Below are 26,965 nucleotides of genomic sequence, written 5' to 3'. Positions count from 1 at the left end.
GTCCTAGAATATATTTATCCCAGGATTTACTAGGGTTACGGTTTGGAACCCCCAATGCAGCATTTCTGTCACATCACTAGAAGGAAGCAGGACAGGAAGGCAACCGATACAATAATTTTGCAAGTGTGAGTGATGACTTCTTCATAACAGGTTCCAGGACCTGGGTAGGGATTTAGTAACTGAGAAAGGAGTTAGGGTTGGAGCTCATGTAACAGAATGAGAGGTCAGGAGGTTAGTGTCCCAGTACGTGGGTGGGGGTACTGTCTCAGATCCACAGGATCTGTGCTCCGACCCCAGCTTTGGAACAATCTCTTCAAAGAACCCCTTTGGTGTGCCAGACTCCAAGAGGTCTCACTCTCTCTTTGGGTCAGGCCACATGGTCTCACCACCTCCTGAAACTGAACCTCTGGAGTTTCAGCACTCTTGCTTCACACCGTGCACTCAGTTCAGTGAGTCCAGCTGAGAGAGACTCCTGTTAGAGATTTGTACACTCTTGGAGGATCAAGGCACCTCTCCCACTATTTACAGAGACACTCAAACAGCGTTTTCAAAACAGTAGGGTTTATTAGTTAACTGGAACACAGCTTCACAAGTCCTAAGGTTAGCACAGAGAAATGAAAGTTAATGTATAGTCCATTCTGGTCAGCACATAGAGCCAGCCAAGCTGTAGTGAACTCCATTTTCAGGCTCTCTGTCTGACTTCCTTCCTTAGGCAGTTCCCAGGTGAGAGAGCTCCAAGCTTCTTTCAGAAGCCAGTTTTTATCCCCCCACCTCATACCTCCCAGTCCTTTATTCTTGGGCTGGGGTCTCTGCTCAGCTTCCCAGCTTACAGGTGGGGAAATCTGCCTCTCTCTAGGTGTCAGTGTCCTGATGAGTGAGCTTTCCATTGTCTTCTTGGATTTTCCATCAATAAAAAGTTACAAAAAATCCCTACTTCTTCACAAATAGTGACTCAGATGAGGAGGTGGTTTTTTGAGTGGCAGGATTTTGAGTGGTGGGAAGGAAGGTTTTGTAGACATATCACTATAGGAATGCCCATCGCCTTCCTGTCCCATTCCTCCCTGGCTTTCCAGCTTTCACTGCATTGTGTGACTTCCCTGGAGCTCTCCACCCCTCCCCATATTGCTGTAAAACTCTGGTCCAACTGCTTCTGTGCTGGACAGAATGCATTGCTTGCTTGAGTCTCACTTTCAGCTTTAGCTCCCTCCCACCACCTCAGTCTTGGCACCCTATCACAAGGGCTTCAGGGGCTTCAGGGATCATGCCCAGACTCCTTATCCAAATCACAGAGGTTGAATAAGCAGGTGGCTTGCAGGGTCCAGGCAGAGGCAGCACTGGAAGATACAAGATCTTTCTGTCAATGGTACAGGAGACTTGAGAGAGCAAGAGTGGGAATGGATGAAGATCCACAAGCCCTATCATTCTTGCATCTCTGTGTGGGTCTCAAACTGGGGTCATGACACCAAAGTGAATCACAAGTTCATTTTAATGGTGTCGCCAGGGCCAGCATTAGACTCACTGAGGTCCAGGGCAGAAAGCCCAAACCCAAGCCCCGCTGTGAGGGGCTGAAGCCGAAGCCTGAGCGCTCAGGCTCAAGCTCTGGGCAGCGGGGCTCAGGCTTCAGCTTCAGACCTGCAAGGCAAGGCTTTGGCTTTCTGTAGTGGGCCCCAGCGAGTCTATTGCTGGCCTTGCTGAAGCCTGAGCCCCGCCATGCAGAGCTGAAGCCCAAGCTTGAGCAACTTAGCTTTGCAGGGCACACTGTGGTGTGGGGCCTTGGGCAGCTGCCCTGGTTGCCACCCCCAAATGCCAGCCCTGATTCTAGAATAACACAGGCACTGGGGTCATTTTTGTTACGAGGAGGGGGTCGCAGTGCAACTGCTGCTCTAGAACTACCAGCAGGCCAGCTCAGTAAGGGAAAATGTGGCAGAGCAATGGCGTCAGAAAAGTCACATCACTCTGGGAGTCAGAACTCCTCTTCTGCATATGAAGAAGATCATATGGCCCTTGGCTCTTATTCACTCCATTGTGCTACTAATGGCAGCAAAATATCTGACAGGTCAAAGGAAATGATTGCAAATGCTTCCATTCTCATATGAAGCAGAAAGTCCTCACCTCTAAAACATCTTTAAACATCTCTCCAATCTCTTCAGTTACAAAGCACGGAATAGACCTCCTGAATGCAACGTCAAACATTCTTGTTTTAAAGTATTCTTAATAAAAATGGTATTCCTAGTTTTCCATGTCATTTCTTGCTTTTCCTCATGTGCCCCACATTATACAGCACTCCCTTACAACAGTGAACCATTTGTTAAGTATTCTGTTATGAAATTGGCAGAAGCTAAATGTATTCTTATACTGTACATACTCTGATACTGTGGGGAGATTTGATTTATGTATGCAGTGAAACTCAGCCCAGATGCAGCATCTAGTATTCAATGAAGACTCCTTCAGTAATTACTCGGCAGGGGGAGGAGTGGCCAATGTTTAGGCCCTTCATTTTGGGGGAAGGGCAGGAGAGGATTGTTTACAATTTTCTGGGAATTTATAAGAATTTAAAACAGTTGAAAATCAGTGCGAAAAATTCACTTTGCCATTTTCTGGGTAAATATCACTCTTTATCTGTTTTTCTTGTTTTTAAACTTTCAAAATTTCTCTTATATTCTGAAAGGTGCATGGGTACAGTTTTTGGTTTTGAACCATTTTAGCATGAGAAGCAGTCACTAACTTTTGTTTGCTTTGAATTCTCACAACCATCTGCACTATCCATAAGGCTGGTAATGGGTATCTGGTGGGTGTGGGATTGACAACAGTACCCCAGGGCTCAAGTCATTCTGATACTTCTGGTCCAGTTCCCCAGTCAGGAAAGAGAAGTGGTGGTTCAGTATTCTGGCTGACCATGGGTACCGAGCCACCATCTCTCCTTCTGGAGTAAGGAGCTGCGTCCAGAGAGTTCTGGAACTTACGAAATTCAGGTGAAAATTGGTAAAAACTGAATAATTGTTATCAGTGAAAACTGAAAATGAAGGACCTTATTAATCTCATACTTGTGCAAAAGTTTGCCATATCCTATATTTGTGTCAATTTATTTGCACAGTGATGCCTCTGACTTAGATTGGCAGTATGCACTAAGAAGAGAGAACTATACACTGGAAATTATTCTTCCTATAATTTGTGGAGGGAGATATTTTAATTTAATTTTATGTATTTATTTAGTGGTACCACCAACATCTGGGTCTTTCAGCATGTGTTATGCAGTCTGTCCATTTAGACTGTGAGACCCTTGGGGTAAGAGACTATTATTCTCTATGGTTTTATGCAAAACATCAAGAACATTTTTGATACTTAATGAATAATAAATCAAAATTTGACCCTGTTTAAACATATTGACAGAAGCTATTAATTATGATGGTATTCAAACCTTCATATTATCTCCACATTATGTATTACAGTATGGTGTATATTACTTGTCCTCAAAAAGCAAGGGGAAAATGTCTAAATTGTAGCAGGTGTCTTGATACAAACATTGGACTAGGGATGCACTAGATTCAGTGATACCATATAGACAACTTGCAAGCAAGTTTTCCTAACTGTTTCTTTGTACATAGATACTTATAAATATTGGTTCCTGAATGGAGGGGAAGAGGAGGAATTATTTGCTTGTTAGTGACACAAGGCTCAAATTATAACTACTACAAGGGACAAGTAATATCTTTAAGAATACAGCTCTATACCTAGGAGAGGATATAGATTTGTGAATTTCCATTACAATGCTTTAAGCTATGACCTTTGTCCTTTTATTATGATACTATTGAAATGAGGCTGTGGGAACAAAGATGTGTCTCCTAATTTATTCATTGACTTTTTTTTTTTACCTGTGTGTGGTAGAAAGATCTGAAAATGATTTAAAATCGGATACTCGTTTTTATCTATGATAATGCTTTCCCCTTGAATGCAGGGCTTTGGTGTATCTAGCAAAAACTAGCTTTGTCCTGAGGTCAGGACATATTACAAAATCCAAATGAGAGCTCTGAAATCCAGTTAGATGGAAATCAGAAGCATCCCACATCTCTTTGTAATCACTTCACTTCTTTTCCCATTTACACAGAGCTGGAGGTGCCCATGATTCTTTGCCACACCTTCTGGTCCAAAGCATAGGTTCATAGGTCAAGTGGAGTGCCAATCCTTTTCTCTTCAAACTTCTCTTGATAGAGTCTTGACAGAGTCTTTCGATTGTATCCTCAGTCTTCCGTGTCCTTTCTTGCTGTCCTCTCCTCCCATGACTCCATCCCTCATCTGTTTGTAATCACAACTTTAAAACCAACACACTGGGGAAAAAAATATGTACAGTGCTATACTGGTTCTACTAACCTACCCATCTTCACATGTCCTCTAGCAGCTTCCCAATCTAAAGGGAAATATAAATGATGAAGTTTCCTTTTTTGCAGAGCATTTTTGCTACACATCAGCATGTATTTATGTTAAATTGTCTTGGCAGGGATCAGGTTTCATAAAGGAGCAAATCAGGAACAACTCCACAGAACTCAATGATGTTACACCTGATATGAGTTGAGTATTACAAGTGTATGAACAAACAATTCCTGTTATTGCTCCCTGCAGTTTATGTGTACAGGGAGAGTAATATTGGTGTGGCCCTTTTAGAAGAAGCACCGTACACCTCCCTAACCCCTGGCATAACCAACACAAGAATCAGCCATAACCTGACCCTAAGGTTTCATAAATAATATGGTTTTTGCTCAATAACAATGCAGTTTTAGTCCTCTCAGTTCTACTTTGCTTGTTAAATATGTAGTTTGGTATATTTCTCTTTGATAAATACAAAGCATAATCTACACAATGGCTGAGTTAGCAATGCTTTAGATAATTTAACTTTGTACTTCTTATCTTTTTTTTTTAATGTGTAACTCTGACATCCCTGGGTGGGGAAGATGGTGATCAAACCAAGGACCTCTAAATCTTCATATATGAGCTGCTACTGCCTGAGCTGAAAGACTCCCTTCTGTTAGCCACCCCTGAGCAGGTTCATCACCCAGTAGTTGATCTAGCCACCACCTGAGGGGCACAGAGTGCCCTACCATGTAGGCATAGTTTGTAAAGCATAATCACACATCTTGCACATTGCAAAAAATACTATGTGATTTAATTTCCTTATATTTAAAATGTTTAAAACTGTCCATGCTTAATGCTGATGTATAAATGTTCCCACTTATGCTTTGACATTAACATCTCATTAAAGTGAATGGAGGAGGTGAGGCAGCAGGCTCACGTCTTGGGGAGGTGGAAGAGGGAACTACACCAATGATACTTCTGTTGGGCTGGAGACAGGCAGGATTCTCAGCTGGGGTAGCTCCCCTGATCTCAGTAGAGCTACACTTGTTTACACCAGCAAAACATATATTTGATGAGGCTAGGATAACAAAGGGTTCACTAGGTTCCATTAGGCCTATTTTTAAAATATCTTCTGAGCATGCTCAGGAGTGATTTTTCAGTTTACGACCTGGATGTGGATGTATTACAAACCAAGGATTATTTACATGTCATGTTTCAAATTTCAAAGTTCAGCCTTTATTCAGTTCTGTGTGAGTGTGTGTGACATCTCAGTATAGTGTGGAATGTGTACTTTTTCCAATACCAAAAAAAAAAGACAAATAGATTTTCCTCAAACTTCCCAATCGTTCTCCTTTTGGATGAGCCCAAGCAGAGAAAATGTTAGCCCCAAGGGAAATTTGAGGGGATATTATGGGCATGTAAAAATAGTTAGAAATTATTGAACCTTTTGCTATTTTAACTACAGAAATCCCTATAAAGAATGTAGTTGTGCACACACATCAGAAGTACCACAGATTTAAAAAAATGTGTCAGAAAAATTTCTCAGAAAAAATGTTCTGCGGTTGAGTAATGCAGATAGGTCACTAGATGCCACTAAAGCAGCTGCTTTTACTTCAGTATCTGCAGTAGAATCAATGGACGACAAAGGAGATTTCAATCCCTTCTATTACAGCAAAGCACAGCAATGATAGATTAGAGAGACTATTTTATGTTAAATATGATTTAGCCATGGAACTGTCTTCAATTGTAACATTAGTTACATAGCTTCCTAAAATCTAAATCCTAAAATTATGCTTCTCGCCATCCTATAAATTGCCTGACTTCTCCTCTCCTCCTACACTACCATGTGACCACATCACCAAGAGAGAATGACGTAGGATACCATTGCTATTTGAAACACCCTTTGAGAACTTCAGATGAAAGCTGCTATGGAAAGGCATAGCATTAATTATTATTATTATTATTATTATTTCACTGATGTCAATGTGAGCTGCTATACTTTTCTCATTTGTGTTACTTAAAAGAGAAATTAGTCACTGTGCTATATATACCCCATAGTTTATGATGGCAGCAGAGGCTATGGAGGAATTTACAGCTTTCTATATCTGTTATATATCTGTTGTATATATGTTGACCCCTTTCACCCCACACTAAGCCACAGAACTCTGGTAGAATAAGGTAGACACATTCCCAACACAGTTAGCACACTGGGAGCAAAGAGCTAATACATGCAGTAGGAGCTTTTGCTGTACTAAAGGTGTGTATTCATTATGTGATGTCATAACCTATATGAGTACACACTAATAGCAAAGGAATGACTATACTAAATTCAAAAACCTATATTAATGCAATGCAAGATTGTACATTTTTTAAGCTTCAAGGTTCAGCTTCTGTGTACAAACAAGTATTAGAAAAAGTATATCCCCTTCCCCCCTCCCACCCTTCAGCTCAACTAAATCAATCATCTGAATGGAATGTTCTCAAACTTTTTCCAGAAACAAGAAGAATCACCTTTCAGCTAAGATCATGCATGGAAAGCTTCAAAAAGAGGCCATTTGAGAAAGCTTTAAACAGGTGAAAGTTGGGAGTTATGATGTTGTTTTGCTACCTAAGTTATATAGTTCCTGGTAATGTGCTCTCATATCTACTACTATGGTGTGTAGTAATGCGGACAGTTCCTTATCTCAGGGACTGACTGCCCATAGAAAACTTGGTGGTCAGTTGAATTCTAGTTACCAGTGACACCGTGTTCTGTTTCCCAGACAACCAAGATCCTCAAAGTCTGGTAATTGGCAAGTGGAAGAGTTTTGGAAAACTAAAAACCTGTTTTTCAGTTCCTTGAAGTAGGAACATCACTTGAGACAGACAGGAGCAATCAGTTTCTGGCTATCAGAAAAAAATAATTAGTGAGCGCTGAAAATTGTGTGATTGAATAGAGTGGACTGGTTACCCTAACTCAGGTATAGTAAAATCCAATTCCTTAATTCTGTTCAATTCATTTCTCTAATTTCCTGTTCAGTGTAGTGCAAAATAATTCATATTTTGTAAGTTTTTTATTTATAGGTTTTTTTTCTTTTATGGTTAACTTTATACAGCACATTATTCATAAACTTCTATTACTGAATGTTGATTATTAATTATTCCTTTATATATTTAATAAGTATTTAACATCTGTTTTTAGACAAAAGTATATATATTTTAAGATCTGCATGAACAACAGAGCGCCAGATCTTGCAAGCTGTATTCAGTCTTTACTCAGGCAAAATTCCACTGCAGTCAATGGCAAGTTTATCTGAGTGAGGATTGAAAGATTTATCCCCAAATTAATTTAGGTTGTGAGCTTGCTGTTGTTCTGGGCAGATCTCCAATTCAAGAGGATGGGAATGGTGGGTGCATATCAATGACTTGTTTAATCCTTTGTCCAGAGGCGGGTGGGAGGGCAAAATTTGGTTTCAGATGTTTAATAGAATATGCTATCGATTCTGGCATTGACCTGTTAATTCATTTATCAACACTGGCCTTTCTTGTGTCTGATAGGAGAAAAAAGTGACTGGCCAAATTTTGCTGGCAGAAATCAGCCTCTGTGCTTGCCTTGGGCAGTTCTTCACCATCCATCTCATTTACTACTACAGTCACAATGTTCATTTTCTCTGCAACCATATGGACTAAATATATATCAAGAGTTTCAGTCACTGGAGTGGAAAAGGTTCAACAGCACCCAAGACCAATGAGAAAGCTTGAAGCCTGGAACACAAATGTAATGTTGCCATTGTTACCCTATAGTCTTGCACCACCCCAATAAAGTTAAGCTGCAAGTTCTGCTTACTCAAGCTGGGTCTCGGTGGATAATCGAGGTGGCATAACTTCAAACAGATTGTTGGAGGGCTAACAACATCTATTTGGCTGGGAAAGTGGATGAGAGTTCCCAGCATCTTTTAATAATGCTGCCTCATAAAGTGTAGAAATGGAAATTCTGGAGAAAACATGCAGCCACATAGCTAGGATGGACCCGTTGTTATAATATACAGCTGAGTATCCAAAGTACTGCAGTAGGATGATTGGTTGTGGGCCTGGGCACAACATAACAGCAGCAGAAAAGCAAAGTACCAGAAGACACATACAGGCATGAAGGCATGGCAGCTTTGTATACTGATGCTGGATAAGAATGAACTATGTCATGTATCCATTCCCAACAGAACAGACAGACATGCTGTTAGTGTACATACTCCATTCCCATCCCCTTTCCTGGGGTCTGGCTTTATTAGAAATACAAAAACCAATAAATACAGCCTAAACTTCCTCCCAAGCTTGTCTGTTCTTTAGGATTTGCCTCCAGATTCTCTGTTAAGACCAACTGGACCCATCTGTCAGCATGACTCAGCATAAATTTTAGTGCAGGATTTCATAACCCAAATCTAGTGTGACTCAACAGACTCACTTTCTATATGGATTCTTAGTCTTTGCCACCCTCTCACACAAGCAGACTTCTTGTCCGTCCTGCACTGAGGCCTGGATAGAGCTGCAGGGCCACAGAAGTCTTCTCAGAGATGTCCCTCTTCTCTCTCTCTCTCTCTCTCTCTTTCTGCTGAGATGAGGGAAGGATGGCTCAGAACACTGAACATAGGTTCCCTTTCTCTGTCTCCTAAAGGTCAGGTCATGGAAGTACCCAGTGGTGGCTCTTCTCTCCTGTCCCCACAGGAGATGGGTGCCTCAAGTTGCCAAGTTTAGAGTTACAAGGGACAAGAATTTCTCTTCTCCCACATCACCAAGTAGGCCACAAGAAAGGAGTCATCATTACACACACACACACACACACACATACACGGAATGAGGAGGAATGCCCAATCCCAGGCCTCTTTGCCCCCTGGGCTATGAGATGCCCCTTAGATAATCTCAGCCTATGTGAAAAACATTCCAAGGTGTGCATTTCACAATTGTGACACATAAAAGGAAATGTCATTTCTTTTAGAGGAATGATTTCCATCTCACATTATGAAAAATATCATTTACTTTAAGTAAATGTGAGTAAGACCAAGAAACATTTCAGTTAAAAACTTAAGAATTAAAACTCTGGAAATTTACTGTTCAGAGAATTTAATATTCATCAATATTAAAATATCTCCTCACTGTATTATCTATTAAATAAATGTAGATTACTACCACTTCCTACTTTTTAAAAACACTGTCTGTAAATGACATTGTAACATACTCTCCAGACATGGTGAATTCCTTCTTTTGTTCATGGTAAATAAGTACTGTATTATTCTGGGTAATGAAGGAGATACCGTGAGGCCTACACAGTATGTGTAGAATTGAATGGATAGATATAAACTATCTGGAAAGCAGGGTCTCCAACTGGCATCAGACAGGTGAAGGTATAGCGGGGTTCTAGTCCATATAGGGAACATGAATAAGGTAGGGTCAGTTCTGCCTCACACTAGAATGAAATGAGTAGTTACAATTACTAGGGCGAGGAGGACAAATCTTAGACTATCCCCAAATCTGAAACAATGACATTAGCCTCATACAGCAAAACTACACACTGAGATAAAGAAAACCAAGGCTGCAGCCCCTCACAGCACATCTGTGCTAAGTAAAGCATCTGTTGAAACGACAAGGATTTCATTTAATGGTTGGTTGCTTTTCTGTCCTTGCAGTGATACACCGCATCCTAACAGCAGCAAAGTTTCTGTCGGAACAACATCAGTATGTACCCACACACAGAGCAAACCATGTTTGTACCAGTGCATTTTGCGATTCCTGAAAACCCTCTCCCAACTTGCCCAGTTTGTATGAACACGTCTGGGTAAATTCCTAGATGTTTATCCCCACCTAATACAGTATTCTGGGTTTTGAAGGCCTTTGGGGCAGTTTTCTGTAAGTATTCCTGCATTCCTCACAACCATTTATTATGTATTGCTATTATTAGCATAACCCTGAAGCTGCACTACACCATAAATGAGCACTGCTTTCTCTGTACATTGGCAATTCATTTCCTAAGAAAATGGATGGCATGAGAAGTTCATGGGCACTGGAAGTAGGAAATCGCAGATGATAGAATTCATAAGTATGCCTAAGGGTCTTCAGATTGCAATGATAGGGCGCAGTAAATGGGACACGGCCTAGTACACTGCATAGAAGGACATTAATGGACACTTTACCCACTTTTTGAACCTGGCCCACTGTTTTTAGACCATACCAGCAATCTACTTAATGTTGACATTATATAGTTCTGTAAACTGTGGTAACTGAAAACCTTCCCACATCTTGTACAGTCACTGTCCAGACCATGGCCCAGCATTACAATAGGAGTCCACGTGGAAAAAACTCCATTCACCACAAACAAGAGAATAATGTTTTGTGGAGGCTGACTACAAATATAGAGTACTCCTCATTGGCACACCTTTGATGGGCCAACTCTGTGGGTTAGGCCAATTTCTAGAAGATGTTTGCAGCAATCATCATCCTGTGGACGTGTAAAACTACCACAAGAAATATCCCTGGTGTTACAGAAGAGTTTGAGCACAAGTGGGCTTCTCCAGCCGTGGTGGAGCTATAAGTAGAACCTATTTGCCCATTCTTGCCCCACCCCAGGCAGCACAGGGTTATACCAAATGACAATGCTACTACTCCATTGTGATGCTGGAGGACCAGAGAAGTCAGTTTCTATCTCATTATCACATTAAATGGTTGGTCAAAGTACATGATGCACAGGTTTGGGGGCACTCAAGTTTGTATGAGAAGAGATAAAAATGGGAACTCTCCCCACAAGGCATCATACAATAGGGCCCTTATTCCTTAAACAATTTTTGAACAATCCTGCCTATCCTTTCCTTCCTTTACTAATGCAACCTTACAGAGACTACACCAGACAGACACTTCTCATCTTCACCTACCATCTCACCAAGAGTCAAAATGATTGAATATGCCTTTGGAAGGTTGAAGGCAAGGTCAGCCAAGGGAACAGACAAGGTAATGGAAGACTCTAAGCAGGCACTGCAGTGGTGAATATTTCCTCTTTACTTAAGAGTTCCTTTCAGGCTGAGGCTGCCCTGATGCATTCTCAGCTGTTTTACCATGATGATCAGAGCTGCCACCCCTAGCATAGTCAAACAGTCATGTCAGTTTTAATGGGACCTGGGTAGGATGCTTTTCCGCATAATCTGTTTGCAAAGTTGAAGGAGAAAGATTGATGTAATGACAGCAGGAGAATGGAGAAAGATTAAATCTAAGATTAAATTTTATCTGTGTTCAATATCTGCTCTTATCCTGCTCGCCAACAGTGATGTGCTTGTTACACTATTAGCTTTTTATTGCTTGGTTTAGTGGTGGTGCTTGTAGAATGTAGTACAATTACTTGGCTTTGGATTTCTCTTATTTTATTTCTCTTATTTTAAACTTTGTTGAAGTTCAGGTGCCATATGGGGTGGCCCAGTGGGAGTAGAATCTTCTGCGTATTTCTCTTCTGACTGGGCTACTTCTGCTATCTCCGTCAAAACGGTAGGACCCTATTCTCTAAACTCCAAGGCTTCAAGTAAACACACGAGTCTGTACAAGCACATACAGTAAAACTAAGACTAGATACATTACAAACAAATAAAACACAACATGTTCATGAAGGGCTCCTACTCTCCTGATATATCTTGGCTTCTTCCCCCTTGCCTCAATGTCCTCTGCCTGCAGTTCATCCTGCTTCACAATATTATCTTCCTCACTGTCATCATGTCAGCCCCAACCACCTCCTAACATATGTTAATACAATGGGCCAACTTCTGTTGGTGGCTTGTGCTCCAGGACAGAGCTCAGCTACTTAATAGAAGGGGTGGGTGATTCAAAAGGCTCCAAGACATGATTACTTTGCTGGGCCTTATTGTATTGGATCTCCATCTCTGATTTTTTTTCCCCAGCAATGTGCTCACTGTTGAGTCCTGCATGCTTTTACAAAATCCTGAGGCAGACCAGGCGATTTCTACCTTGACACCCCAAATCATAGACGGGGCCTTCAGTCTCCTCAGGAGAGCCCACAGTGTAGCTCACAAACAAGTGCTCAGCACTCTCATGGCAATGAGTGCTGATGAGCAAGTGCAAGCTATTGTTGCCTCTAGTAAATCCTGGTGAGGAACTTGCTACCAGAGGCAGAATTCCCTTATGAGAGTGGATACAGAGCACTGACTGAGAAATGTGCAGCACTGCATCACAAGATGGTGTTACAAGAAAGTTCTGCAAAACTTCTGCAGCTACAATTCTTCCTTCCATACTGGTATAAAGTTCAGCTGGATCTCAGTGAAATACTATGTTCCAATAAATCAATGAAATCAGTGCTTGTAAAATGACTGAGATAGCTTCTGTGCATGGACATTAAGGACTATAGAGGTGTTACAAACACAAAACACAATAATTTGACTAATTATTTTTCAAACAATCTTTTGCCTAACTAATGTAGATGGAGCCTTACACTCTCTACAACAATTACCTCTGTCTTTCCTATTTTGGATTACTGATACTTGTGCTACATCCATTGCTTTGGGACTTTAACCTGACCTTGTAATCAGGTCTGAGTGATTGCAGCACTTTAAAGATTAGTTAAGCAATTCTGTAATTTGTTAAAGAATGAAAACAATCTTATTACTGAGAACAGAAGACCAGAACATATTTCAACTGTGTAATTCTACTGTAGCTCTACTGAAAGGGGTACTAATTAGTACCTAATGGGATTTCTTATTTTATTTTATGCTATGTAGATGCTTGTGTAATAGGACCTGGATTGAGTCATGGAACTGTCATCAAATAGTAACCAAAAGTCTTTACTATCAACTGTGCTGGATTCAGACTCATTCCCTAGAAGTAGGAGAATCTCTAGCTCCATACAGTTTCCAGAGCTAGCCAGTCTGCCTTGCGCTGTGTGCTGGGGTACTTTGATGGAGGTGATTGTTCTTGACAATTCAAGAAAATTATATAAAGAAACGTTTTTGTTTGTTTGTTTTAATTGATCTTTTGGAGGTAATGAGCCAAATTCTCTGCTTGTGTAACTCTGCTGATGTAAATGGAGTTACAACGGCAGAGAATTTGGGCGAGTTTTAAAATGTCAATTTCTTTAGCAATTTGTTTCATTTTTTTCTTTATCGGATCAGCAAACCAACAGGTTTCAAAAAGAGACATAGCTGGCACTAGTTCTGGAAGCACTCATACCTAATGCATTTTCCTCGTGGCAAAAACAGAAGCCTATGTACATAGGTATAAAGGCAACACAGGGAAGATATGTACCATTTTCATAAGTTGTGGCTGAACATGTATAAACATAAGCATAATCTATTTCCATTCCCCTTGGGATCACTCCATGTTGTGGTTTCTTTGCTTTTAGATGTGCCCTACATCATTACCTTCTTTCAAAGAGCTGAATCGTTAGTTGTTTTCTTAAAAGAACCTGGAAATCCTTCATTGCATAAAAGGTCATTATGTAATAGATAACAATGTTAAAGGAAAAAAACCTACATCAACTGGTGGTATAATCCCCAAGGGAAAACAGACTTTTAGTTGAACAATCAGAAAACTGGCTTGCTTTATGGTATTTACACTACTGCTTGCTAATGGAACACCATAAAAGAAGCAAAAGGGCTCTTACACCATTGAGTACATTATCATGGGAGTCTTCTGAGTGTGCCTTTTTCATTTGCGGCAGTCAGGTTAATGAGCTCACCAGCCCACTCGATGTTGAGGACTTTGTAACAAAGCAATCTCTCATTAAATGCTGCCTGGCACCACTCTCTTGAAGCAAAGGGACATTCAGATTATTGAATGCCTTTGTATTCTTCATTCCTACCAGGCTATGGAGTCCAGCAGTGGCATCAGTCCCACACACTTACTGGCAGGCATCCAGTCATACGCCTGCCCTCTTCAAACTGCATGGGCATTTGCCAATCTAAGCAGCACTGGTAGGCAAACAAGCATGGCACACGACTGCTTTGGCTGATAGCCAAATGTGCAGCTGAACAATCTAACTTGATTCTCCTGTAGAGGGACACACATTCTTCCCTATTCTCTCCTATTCAGCTGATTTACATGTAAAAGTTTTGTTCTGATACAAAGAAATGTGCATTTATCTACATTCTCTTTCTGCTTTAACACCTTTTAGTCTCAGTAGTGCAGGTCACAAATTCATCTGTGACTTTTTTTAAATACCTACTGGCTGACAGTTTCTTCAATGAAATGACCCCAGAGTGTTATCAGCTAGCTAGCAGGTGCGTCTCTTTATTCAGAATCTTGCAAGCAACAGTGCATCCTGGGTAAAGAGCAATCTATGTATGATCCAGCTTTTCTCTACATTACTCATGAGATTTAACGGATCACTGTCATGAAAGAGCTTACAAAGGTGTGTGGTTTTGTTTTGTTTTGTTTTAAGTTAGCTTTCCAGTGGGCATTGTATTCTGAGACGTGATGACCAAAAAAAATTGTAAAAGGTCACACAAGTGTAAATATTTTTTTAATGCTTCCTCCCATTAAGGAAAAAAAAAGTCTTAAACTTTAGACAATTGATTGTTTTAAATTTTGAGCTACTGAATAAGCACTTTTTCAAACAGTGGAAATATACGCAAGACAGCTACTCCATTTTAAATAGTATTTTTGTCACTTTGCTGAAACTAATAGAGAGAGCTGTGTCATTAGAAATACAGAAAGAAGCACATACATGATGTCTTCCTAGTCAGTCAGTTTATAATGTTGAAGGATTTTAATGACCAGTTGTTAGTCATATGGGAACAATCTGGGCTGAGTTTTTTAAGCAAAGATTAAATAAAGTCAATGAGTAGATATAGCTGATTCAGGCAGCAGTACTCCTCCCATGCCTCTGAATATTGGCATGCAATATTAGGATGCAATTCATCAGATCACGTGGAATCTCAGGCCCACATCCTTTCTTCCTCCACTGAGAATGAAGGCAGCAAACCTACAGTGATTCCTGAAGTGATTCCAGGGGGTAGAGGGAAGCAGCTCTTTGTGGCGTTCCCCCCTCCCCCCAACACTAGGAAACGGTAAGTACATGCTAATCTTGTCAGCATTCATTTACTAATGTGTTCACCAACACCATTTGGGGCAGCTCCCCATCACTGAGAGAAGGCTCCAGGATGAGGAGAGCTGGGAACAAGTGTTTAGGCACAGGCTTTCCACAAATCTTGGTGGGTGCGGAAGTTTGGATGCTGAACTCCCAACTGCCTCCATGGGTATATTTCTGGGTGGTGGTGGTGGTGGTGGTGGTAGGGGAATCATATGCCCTCAGGCATCCCTGGAGGAATTCAAAAAAACTGAGATTTTTGCCCCCTACATGAAAGTAGCCCATATAGAGGATGACAGGGAATTGAATCCTAACATGAAGTCAAATGGAATTTTGCCCAATTAGGGGCAGAGCACATGTTGTAGGACACGACTCTCCGGGCTTGATCCTGCTTCCACTGAAATGAACGGGCCAAGCTCCCATTTACTACAACGGGAGCTGGCTCAGGCAGTTGATTCACAGATTCAAATACTCCACTCAATATTTTCAGCATGAGATTTTTAAAAGATCACAGAATGCAGAGTCAAGATTGTTGCCCCCAGAGCACTTTGGTTTAAGATCAGGCAAAGATAATAAAAGCAAAATGCCTACCTCTAAAATATTCAGTATGCACCAGCTATATTGTCGATGCGAAGAGACTATGCTAACCTGGAGAATGAAGGGAGCTCCTGCCCATGGCCTCTATTTCATGTTGTCTTATCTGCCGTGGCAACATGATTTTTTAAAAATATGATTATAAAGTTAATTTGACTTATCAGAGAAAACCTGGTAGACTTTTTTAATGTTTGTTTTTAGAATGCTGGTGTAGGCTAAAAGGATAAAGTATAACAATTGCATAATTTAACAGCACCGCAGAATGGGAGCATCTTTTATGTAACTGTATAGCAAAATGCTTTAAAGTGATGTCAAAATTATAAGAAAGAGACCTTTCACCTCTGTTATACAGGATGATTATTAAGAAACAGAGTTTGCAATAAAATTCACTCATAAAAAGATAACCTAGTTTAATAATTCTCTAAGTTAGTTCTACAGTAATAATTTTCTAATAGTTCTTCTGATGCATTGGGAGAAATTTTGCCCCTGGGTGCGTGCATTTTGCTCCCAGTGAAGAGAATGGGAATTTTGCCCAGTGTCTGGTTTACTTGTTTCCCTGCAATAAATCAGATATGGCAGTTTATAAAGTTCAATTACTTGCTTATTTGAGGTTCATGTTTGTGGTGCCTAGTAATGACTGTTATTTTAGGTTATTCCACCCCCCCACAGGGTCCATGGAGGTGAGCAGGGTTTGTCCCTCGCAGTCTGATAATGAGTATTGCCTATCTGAAAAGGATAAAGCAAAACAATCACAGCTCATGTTTCAGTCACTTAGGCTTGATTTTATGCCCATGTTCACTAAGGTTTTCATAGAGGATCAATTTCTGTACAGAGAATATCTTCTAGGGCAACACACACCAATATAGTTCAGCCATATTTTGCAATTCACTCAAAGTTTCTATGGTTTAATGAGGATACACATTTTGAGGCCAAGAGGAACTATTATGATCATCTCATCCGACCTCCTACATAGAATTTCACCCAGTAAATTGCAATATGGTCTGAGTAACTGGAAAAAGAGAAAACCTGCAGTTTTCGTCTCCCCCGCCCCAACTCCCACTTTTGGAATTTTTAAAATTTATTTTTAGTGACATACACTTTTATAAAACCATGATTTTTGGATCTGTTGGGTACACTTGCCTGAATCCAGACCCCTTGCTCTTATTTATATTCATGACTTTTTTGCCTTCTATGAGAGCTTCCATAATCGCAAAAGGTATGAACATTTTCCAAGTGTGCATTTACTCTGCAGGTTCTTAAATTGTCACTTTTCTAGTAAATATCCATTTTAAAATTTGAGTATAGAAAATTATTCAGAAGCAAGAGGTCATCTACTAATCATACGGATCATATATTTTTTTAATTTTGGGCAATTAAGCAATAGAGAGGAGTAAAATTGGAATAAAAGAAAAACAAAAATCATGCTTATTAACAGCCCCTATGTTTGGTTTTCTAATTACTTCCCTCAAACACTTGTCTCTGTTATTACAACCAAACAGACCATTCCTGCAGCCCTTACTCGTGTGAACAGTGCTTGCTCAGTTTATGCAAGTACTCCAAAGCAGGGCTGCTCACTTGCACAATTATTACTTATGCATGCAATGGCTGCAGAACTGGGTCCACACTGAATGAGCAAGCATACTGTGTAAGCATGAAGGCAAGGCCTGCATGTCTACTATGGCAATGCCAGTCTTTTCTTCTACTTTTACTGATTTTTTTTTAATCACATTTTAACTTTTGGATAGATGATGAATGGTGATTTAACTGCAGATCACAATCTATACATACCACATGTACTATCCACTTCTTTAGTCAAAGTTATACCCTAAATAGCTAACAGGCAAAATTTGCAGCATGATATCAGTAGGATAAAAATCCCAACCAGGCTTGTATGCTTGGGATTAGAAGATTGGTTGGCTAAATTCTCTGCAAGCAGCCCTCAATTTTTTATCCAGCTATTTATAGAAAACTGCAGAAACAGCTGAGCTGACGAAGTGATGTCACATTTGCTGATAAAATGGTTTGTTCCGTAGCACGCTCAGAGGCTGCATGAGTCCGCTTAAGCCTTGGTGTGGAGCCCTAAGCAGTGAGAAGGTGTAAACATGTGCATTTTTCAGCTCCATTGATCAATATTGCATTGATGACTCTCAGGTGACCTTTAACCCAGAGGAATACCAATAGTATGGCACTGCATCTTACAGTCTGCAAGGACTGCATTGCATAAGCTACAACATTTACAATCGATCAAAAGTCATCTTTGTGACTAAAGCTTGAGATTTCAAGCAATGGCAAGCAATTCTTAAAAGGTCAGAGCTGCGTTTTTATTTGCTTAACCTCTGCTTTCAACTGGTAGCACAAGTTCCTTAGAAACATTAAAAATAGTAAGAAAATTTAAGATTTTTTTCCCCATGTATTTTTAGTAAGCCTTTGGGCATTTTCACTGTCCCTAAAAGAATATGGTTGCATGGCAACCTCCACAGTTGCTATGGAGACTCCATGTGTAAGCAGCTGCTGCAATCAGCATTAACTCCAGGCTTGCAGGTTTGTCATTCCAATACATAGGGAGGGGAGACAAATAGGACAGCACATTGCCGTAAAGGGGAAGTCACCTAGATAATGTCACTCACAAACATATGTTCCACAATTATTCTTTCCACTGTTTTATTGCGGCAATTATAGCTAAACTAAGATTACAAAATTATATGGTTTTAATTTGCCTCTATCGACTATGTTTCACTTCCATTAAAATCAAGTCTGAACCCATTTATGTAGCAAACTGTTGGCTTTTGAGGGGGTTGGGGATTTTGGCTCACCCATTTATCCCAAGAACTGGGTACAAATAATTATACCAGTAGGATTCTTCACATGACAAAAGATTTGGGCAAAACAGAAATTAACCTGCCATATAAAACGCAGTCTCCTCACTGTATTCCCAGTTCTTTCTTCTATATTGAATTACACACCCAAACTGCATCAGATAATGCTGACCGGAACCCCAAAAGAACAAGCCATCTTATAAGTCCATCGTTAACTCATCCCATCATGCCTTAGTACTGCGGCATATATGGTGCGTATTTGTGTGATCACTTTGTGTTTGAAGAACCCTGCAATAAACAGGCACAATGGGGATGACTTCAAAATGAGTTAATGCAGCATTAACTCTGAATTTCCTTGCATCTGCAAGCTTAAGTCAATCCCTTTACATTATTTGAATGTATTTCTTTGAGATTTCATTATCTTTGTTTCAAGGTGTTGGTTTTCTTTGTTTGTTTGTTTAGGTTTGGTTTGTTTTCCCCCCCTCACATTTGTTTGTCACAGTATTAAAAATAAAAGGGAAAAATCTCATGGAAGTGTATGCCAGTTGATGCGACACTACATAGCAGTTATCTTGGAAATACTGTGGCTAGTCATTTAAGAGCACAGTCATATATTTAACCTATCTGAAATGCATGCATTCACCCAGCTGTGTTGGTTCTGTCATATAAACATGAATGTGTGCAATATTTAAAATTTAACCATAGAACAGTGCTGGTTACTTCAGAAAGGTTATTCTCTATTCTATAAAATAACAGTTTTAGACAATGTTTATAAACACACATTTACAGCACAGACAAATGCAGATCTATCTTATGCTTTACATACTTTAAGAAACAGTCCATTTTTGACCCTGACAGATCTTACTTAATCATATCTGTCCATAGTGTAAAGGTAATGTATTAATATTGATTTGCATAATTAAAATTTACATAAACAATAACCAATTTTCATAAATTCTTTCTATCCAGGTTCTTGTTAATACCTATATTAAAAATTCAGCCATTTTAGGTTTCTTTTTAATTAAAAGATACCTAAACAGGATAGCCTAATACCCTTTACCTAACGATTCTTTGATTATAATATATAATTGTAGCTGAAATTTCATTTTCATATTTCACTCTCAGGGCTGAATATATTTCTGTCGAAAGACTTGCACAATAAAAATGTACTTGGGAGAGACCTAGCATGCCACCATTTAGACAGGAGCTTATTTCTATGGTCAAGTTACAGTCTATAAATCCCCCCAAATAGGATTTTATACAGAAAACACAGATAGACCCTTAACTACAGTAATGTTAGCAGGTGCTGCTATATTATACAAATCCAAATAGCATATAGTGACCTATTTTCAAAACCAGGCCAAGAAAAATGACACCAAGAAATTGAATTCTTTGCCCTTGCTTTAATAGTGTCTTGTCATGCAATCTTCAAATCAGGAAGGGTGATCATCACAGAACAAATCCCTAACCTGGTGTTCAACATGAACATTCTGTGCTGTTACGAATGCTAATGCCCAAGGCCCATCACCCTGTTTATGATTACTAGCTGACGGCAGAAGATAGAGAGAACTCAGACCTAAATAAGTCTATATCCTTGGCAAACATTTAAAATGTCTTCATTTCACCAAATACACCTTTTAAAACTGTATATTTTGGCATATTTTGTCAGATTATTGAAAACATACAGTAACTGGAACAAGCAAATGTTTTCCAAACATATACGGTTAATATACAGAGCTATTTAAAATGAGTTAGAATAAGGATTGAATCTCTCACTTACTAAACTCTGTTTAACCCTTTGAGGCCAAGTCTTCTCATAACACAACCCTTTTGCAGCAGCAAGATGCACTCAGATAAGAAGCGTTAACCTCCAGAAAGTTCTGTCTGATATAATTAGCATGGCTGCTGCTTCCATTTACCCTTGGTTGTTACTGGTAACTAAACAAATTGAGATAACTCACAAGTTCCTGGTTTTCTCTTATTTTTATTTTGTTACTTGTTTAGGACCCAATCCTGCTGCTGTTACTCAGGTGAGTAGTTTCATTTCAGTGAGATTATTCAGATGAGTTATGGGTCACAGGATCAGGCCCTTGCGCAGACAGTGAGGGCAATGGAGCAATATTTGGGGATATGCAGAGCCCCGTAATTGGGGCAGAAAAAGTATTTGTGATGAAATGAAAAGCTATTCAAAATTCAAAGGATTTAATTATGAAATTGAAAATAGACTTGTCTGGTGGCAAATTGTATTTTTGGATCATATCAGTTTCTCTGAAGGGAAAGTTCAGATTCACCCAAATTTGCAAATAAGAACATTTGAAATTATAAGAAAAAAAAAAGAAAAGAAAAAAAGATTCACCTATGAACGTGTCAGAGCCACATACAAGTACAGTGTGTGGAATATTTTACATCTGAAGGCAAAGAATTCTGGGGTGGTGGTCCATGGAAGCAACTTCTAATATGAATGGGATTTATCCTTATTTTGCTCCAGGCACACTGTTTGTATCTAGGGATTTGCCAAGAGACAAATCATTTGAATGTCACAAATAGAACTTGCATTCCATTCAATCATCAAATTTGCATGTTGGCAGGAAGGTTTTCACAGGAGTAACACAAGAGAGATGAGAGAAGGGATAGAGCTAGGAGACAATCTGCGGATGTTTCCCTGCGTTCATGTTCTTTCTGTTCTCTAAAATGAAGTGTAATAAAATATTCCTGCAAAAGACAATTGTCACATATGTATACTACCATCAACCATCATTTCCAACTGATGTTAATCGGAGCTATGCACATGGAGTGAAGTCAGTATATGGCCCTACCCTGGGTTTGAATTTAGTGCATATCTTACCCTCTTCTTATAATCCTTTCATCCCATAGACCCACAAGAGCTTTAAAAAGAAAACCAGAAAAGTAGGCAGGGCCCAACCATGCACTCCTCTTACCTAGAAAAAACTCCCCTGTCTTAATATGTAAGGAGGGCAGGATTAGGCTCATATTTACTATCCTAGAAATCCCATAGACATAGGCTTTGCACACGGGAGAACTAGTAGATTAATAGAACATATTCAAGAGCTTTAAAAGTTCAAGGACTGGACCTCATTCATATTCCTCTTATATATGGAAAAAAACAAATAAGAATTGAATATTTACCCCACAGTACCTTTGTCGGGTCAAAGTCAGAACCCCAATCCTTTGTTTCTTTAAAAACCTCCATAATTGAAATTTTAAATAAACAATAAATAATAAATCATCATCATCATCATCTTGGGCATTTTAGTCCTCTAGAAAGTTTTAGTTGAAGTTTGCAGTTCAGTTTATTACAAGTCATTAACTATATGTACAATGTTAAAAGATAGAGGTATTTCAATTGTGGTGGTTGTAAAAAGGGGTTAAAGGCCCTGTTTAAGCAACAGATATGGCAAATTGGTCTCCTTTTTTTCAAATCAGTTACAAAAGATGGACAGCTCATTAATCCAACCCCACTGTTGTTCAATTGTCAACCCTGTTTGAAAACCATCCTGTAGTATATATTGCACACTACTAACAAAGCATTCATATAAGGTACCTGATACGGTCATATAGATAGCCAAACAGAGGGAAAAGTTGCTCTCCATGGTAATATGTAATTGACTTGGTAAACACAGGGTCACACACATCACCCCCTCTTATTGTAACAGGCTATCTTAAGATATGCATTTTTCTCCCCAGTATAGAAATATGTCAGGGAAAAATAGGTATCTGGATGAAGTCCTTTTTCAGGCAAAATTCCCATTAAAATTAACAGTGTGCCAAAGAATGAGTATGGACAGCAGGATCTGGACCCTATGACCAGCAGAAAGACACAGGAAAATAGGATGTACGGTACAAGTGCATATCTCCAGAAGTACTGAACCTGGCCCTTAGAATATTGTGTGAACTGCTGTTACCTATGAAACTACTTAGAAAATAGCCGTGCTATAACTGAAGGGAAAGTCTGCAGTAGTTTCACCAGTATGTTAACCACTGGCTGAGGGGAAAAAAAAACAAAAAAAACCACCCTTTTTTACACAGAGATACAATAGCATTGAAAAAATAAATATTCAATTATTATTATTCGTTCCTTTCCACATATAAGTTTAGTGTGTGTGTAAATCTCTCTTTTCTAATGACACTATCAGTCTATTTGGGAGGGGAGCGCTCACAAATGTTATGGGACTCATACTAAATAAATTCATAAAATCTGGTTTCTCCAATATAATTTTGGTCTAATCTGACAACATTATATTGGTATTATCATGGGAACCTACTCCAATACAATATTTTTATCACTTGTCCATAATAGTTCAGGAAAATATTTTGAGACACATGACAATTCCCTGAACAAGTCCTAGGTAGAAAATATTTGAATGTTGCTTTGTGTTGTTAAAATCATAGGTAGAAAAAAGGTAATAAAAATGCACCCTCTGTTTGCCTCGAAGAAATAGAGGTGATATTCTCACTTTCTGAAGGCAGAATTCATATTTTCTGCATTTAGAGAATCACAAATGAAAACCACAAGATTTCCTCACCAATTATAAACTTATGAATCTCAGTGTGTGTGCGTGCGCAAATAGATATATAAAGCAGGAGAAATGTTCTGGTCTTGAGAGTTCTATTTGTATTCTTTCTGAGGCTCACAGTTGGTAAATAAGAGAAACAGGAATATATAAAATAGTTACAACATCTGATGGTAAACAAATTATTTTTTTAAATATAATTTCTATTGGAAATATTATCTTCATTATAGAAAGAGAAATAGGTCACTCACTGAGGCTTATCATTCAATTAATAGTTTGATTTTTACTACAGTTGGTTGGGGGGGGGGTTACGGTCATTTTCCTTAGATGTATTATACAAATTGTGCAGCTTGCTGTAGAATGTCCACTAGATCCTATCCTGTGCCTACTATCACGGTTAACAGGTAAAAAAACAAAACAAAAAACCGCTGTGCTCTGTCTTATGTGATTAAGAAATGTAATATGTAGAATCATTCTCTTTCTTTCTTTCTTTCTTTGGTTGTCTCCTTCTTAGTATTCTTTCCAGTTTTTAGAGACAGGTTTTATTTTTGTTTATTTTTTTTTTACTTTTGGGCGTTTTATTTTGTATTTTTTTAAATGTACTTTTCATTATCAAAGTGACCTTGGAAGGGGGACAAAGAAAAATATTAGATTTTGTGGGTACTCCAACATTGTTCAAAACTAAAAACAAACAAACAAAAACAGACAACTGTAACAGCAACGATGGTTAGGCTTCACATAAAGAAACAATTTTTACATTGTGTTCCATGTGACACCACCTATTCATTCATTTGGGAATACCGAATATACTTCCACATTGCCATGTACTAAAAGAGTTAAAGCTAGCAGAAGTTCTGAAACTTTTTTGAGGGTAGTACACATGGAAAGAAATTTGAAAGTTCCAGTTTGGGGCTGGAGGTTACTACTATGTTGCCTCTGCCATGACACACTGTTAAACAGCATAACTAAACATATAACACAAGGACTACCTCACACAAGGAAATTGAAAAATACTTATGATTAACCAATTAGTGAAAAATAATATTATATCCAAATGAGGCACAGAAAGACTAAGACAGATTTTTAAAGTTATTTAGGCACCTAAGGACAAAGATAGGTACCTACTGGGATTTTCAAAAAGCACCTAGGTACCCATCTCTATCTTTACATCCCTAAAAACCTTAGTAGATTTCAACTGTACCCATTTTACAGATGTGTGAATTATGGCTTAGAGTGATTTTTTCCTTAATTCACACAGTAAACTATTGGAATAGAGCTAGAAATATACCCTAGGAGCCTTGACTCCTAGTTGTGTGCTCTAGACATCAGACAACACTGCCACTTCTTGAAAGACACAATATCCAAAGGCAGACAAATGACTGCTGCATATTTCATTAGACAGCATTTTCCCCACTAATATCCAGATTTAGTTCTTTCCAGGCTGGGTTGAAGAATAGGTACCTGCCAATTATAACCCTAAAGATATGCCAAGCTCTTTTTGCCCTTTTAATAACACAGATTCACGTTATTGTCATTGTTGCCCTTTTGAATTTCACAAATGAAATCTTCTGTAGCCCTAATGACCATAATGCCCTCTGTCATTCATGTACACAGCCTAGTCAAATAAAGCCAGTTGAACAGAGTTGTGATACTGACCCAAGCACATCAAAAATTTTATGGAAGAAGCCTAATCAGATTGTAGGCTGCTTTTATAGGCTTTCATAGGAAATTCCTTTTAACAAAAAATGATATAAAAATGATATTCACACAGCGATGGTAAGAACAGAAACTAAAGTGTTGAAAGGCCCACCAGGAGAGGGAATTCAACCCACTTATATTAAATCAGTCGTTACTTTCTCTCTCCCTCCTTCTCCCATGTACTGGGTACCCAAAAAGAAGATGATGTGAATCCATTTTCAGTACTGATTCTTTTTAATAGTCTAGATCAAAACTGTCCTACCGTTTCCAAATGTTCTTTCATTCTAAAGGTAAAACATCTCACATGAAACTGTAAAGTGAAAGTCTTCCCAATCTTAGATTTTAAACTCAGCCTCTTGCAAAATATAATGATTTTTTTTAAAAGGACCTAATCCTGGAGATAATGGGAGTTTTGCCATTAACACCTAGTGGGGCTCAAAGTAATCAGTTGCCCAACAAGACCTTATCAATATGTAGTCAAGAAAAGAGATTAAAGGAAAAATTACATAATGCCATTTCACAGTAAATAAATGTTCTGTTGAGGTAACAACTCAATCATAGAATAGAATAAGTGATTAAGACCCAACTGTTAAAATAGGTGTTATATATATATGTCCATCTATCTATATATGTCTGCCTATCTATAGATCTAGATAATGATATTTTTAAAGCAATGGAATTTTCATATGGCCTATCAATAGAAAGCATTTTGGGGGCAATTTCCTGGCTTGCTTGAATCTAAATTCTTACTCCTTAAAAGCTGAGTACAGATTGTTAATAACCTTGGGGGGAAAGCTACAAATAGCAAGGGAGTGTTTGTGACAGAATAATTGAATTGACTCCTACTGAAGCCTCCCTTCTGAAGGCTAAGAAATTATGATAAAAGATTTTAAAATAATGCTACAGTGTCAAATGTCATATTCTCAGTGTATTAATTGTTGTAAACAGGAGAGTTAAGTAAAAATAAAATTGTAGCATCCATCTTCTCAAACTAATCAAAGTATTACTGAATTTTTAACCTTTTTAAAACAACATATTTAGTTCCTTGTTATACAAGTCAGTGCAGAAGACAAAAATAAAATCTTAAACACATTCTTGCTTTTTCTCCATTGAGTGATTTCCCCAAAACTAACAAATTATGAAAGCAGAAATTATAAAAAAAAGATCGCTATTATGGTCCAAGTACCAACACTGTGTTCAGAGAAAGCACATGTACATATATGACTTGATTAGAGATTAAATTGTTTGTTTTTCCAGTTTCTTAATTAGCTCCCCTTGCTAAAACCTCTCCTTGCTTCCCAAACACGCTTTCCATTTTCAAGCGAAAATGTCTTTGGATCTGATTCTGGGATCCTTACTCAGACAAGACTCTCTTGATGCTTTTCATGATGTCTCAATGCAAAATTTGTGTAGGTTGTTTCTCCGTTCTATGCCATTCTTAGCACAGCACACACTAGACTCCTAACCCTAACATCTATTCCCTCTTCATTTTTAACCCAGTGGCCCACTCATATACTTCAGCTCATTTCACAGAGCCAAATGATTGTGTCACTTTTCTTGATCGCACCAAATTATAATTATTAATGCTCAGCCTTGATTTTATTCTCAAAATGTACCTTATCAGTGGGCTGCAGCCGTTGTTCTGAATTCAGAGAAAATACCGATTATTAATTATAGTATCATATATCATTGTTACACAATCATTTTTGTATGTATCGTTTGCCTAAGTTAGAGTACCATGCTGGGTTTCTGAACCCATGTGAAAAAAGAGAATCTGTAGGAGAGAATAGAGTACATTTCTTGCCCCATAAAAGTCATAACTAATAAGGAACCTATGTTATCTTGTTCCATGACATTTTGAAAATAAGACAATATTTGCCCAGTCTTTATATTTTTGCCTTTTTCCTCCCAATAACAGAAAACATGAATGG

The sequence above is a fragment of the Eretmochelys imbricata genome, chromosome 2, assembly GCF_965152235.1.
Source record: "Eretmochelys imbricata isolate rEreImb1 chromosome 2, rEreImb1.hap1, whole genome shotgun sequence".
Lineage (NCBI taxonomy): Eukaryota > Metazoa > Chordata > Testudines > Cheloniidae > Eretmochelys > Eretmochelys imbricata.
This window is presented reverse-complemented; position numbering follows the sequence as displayed.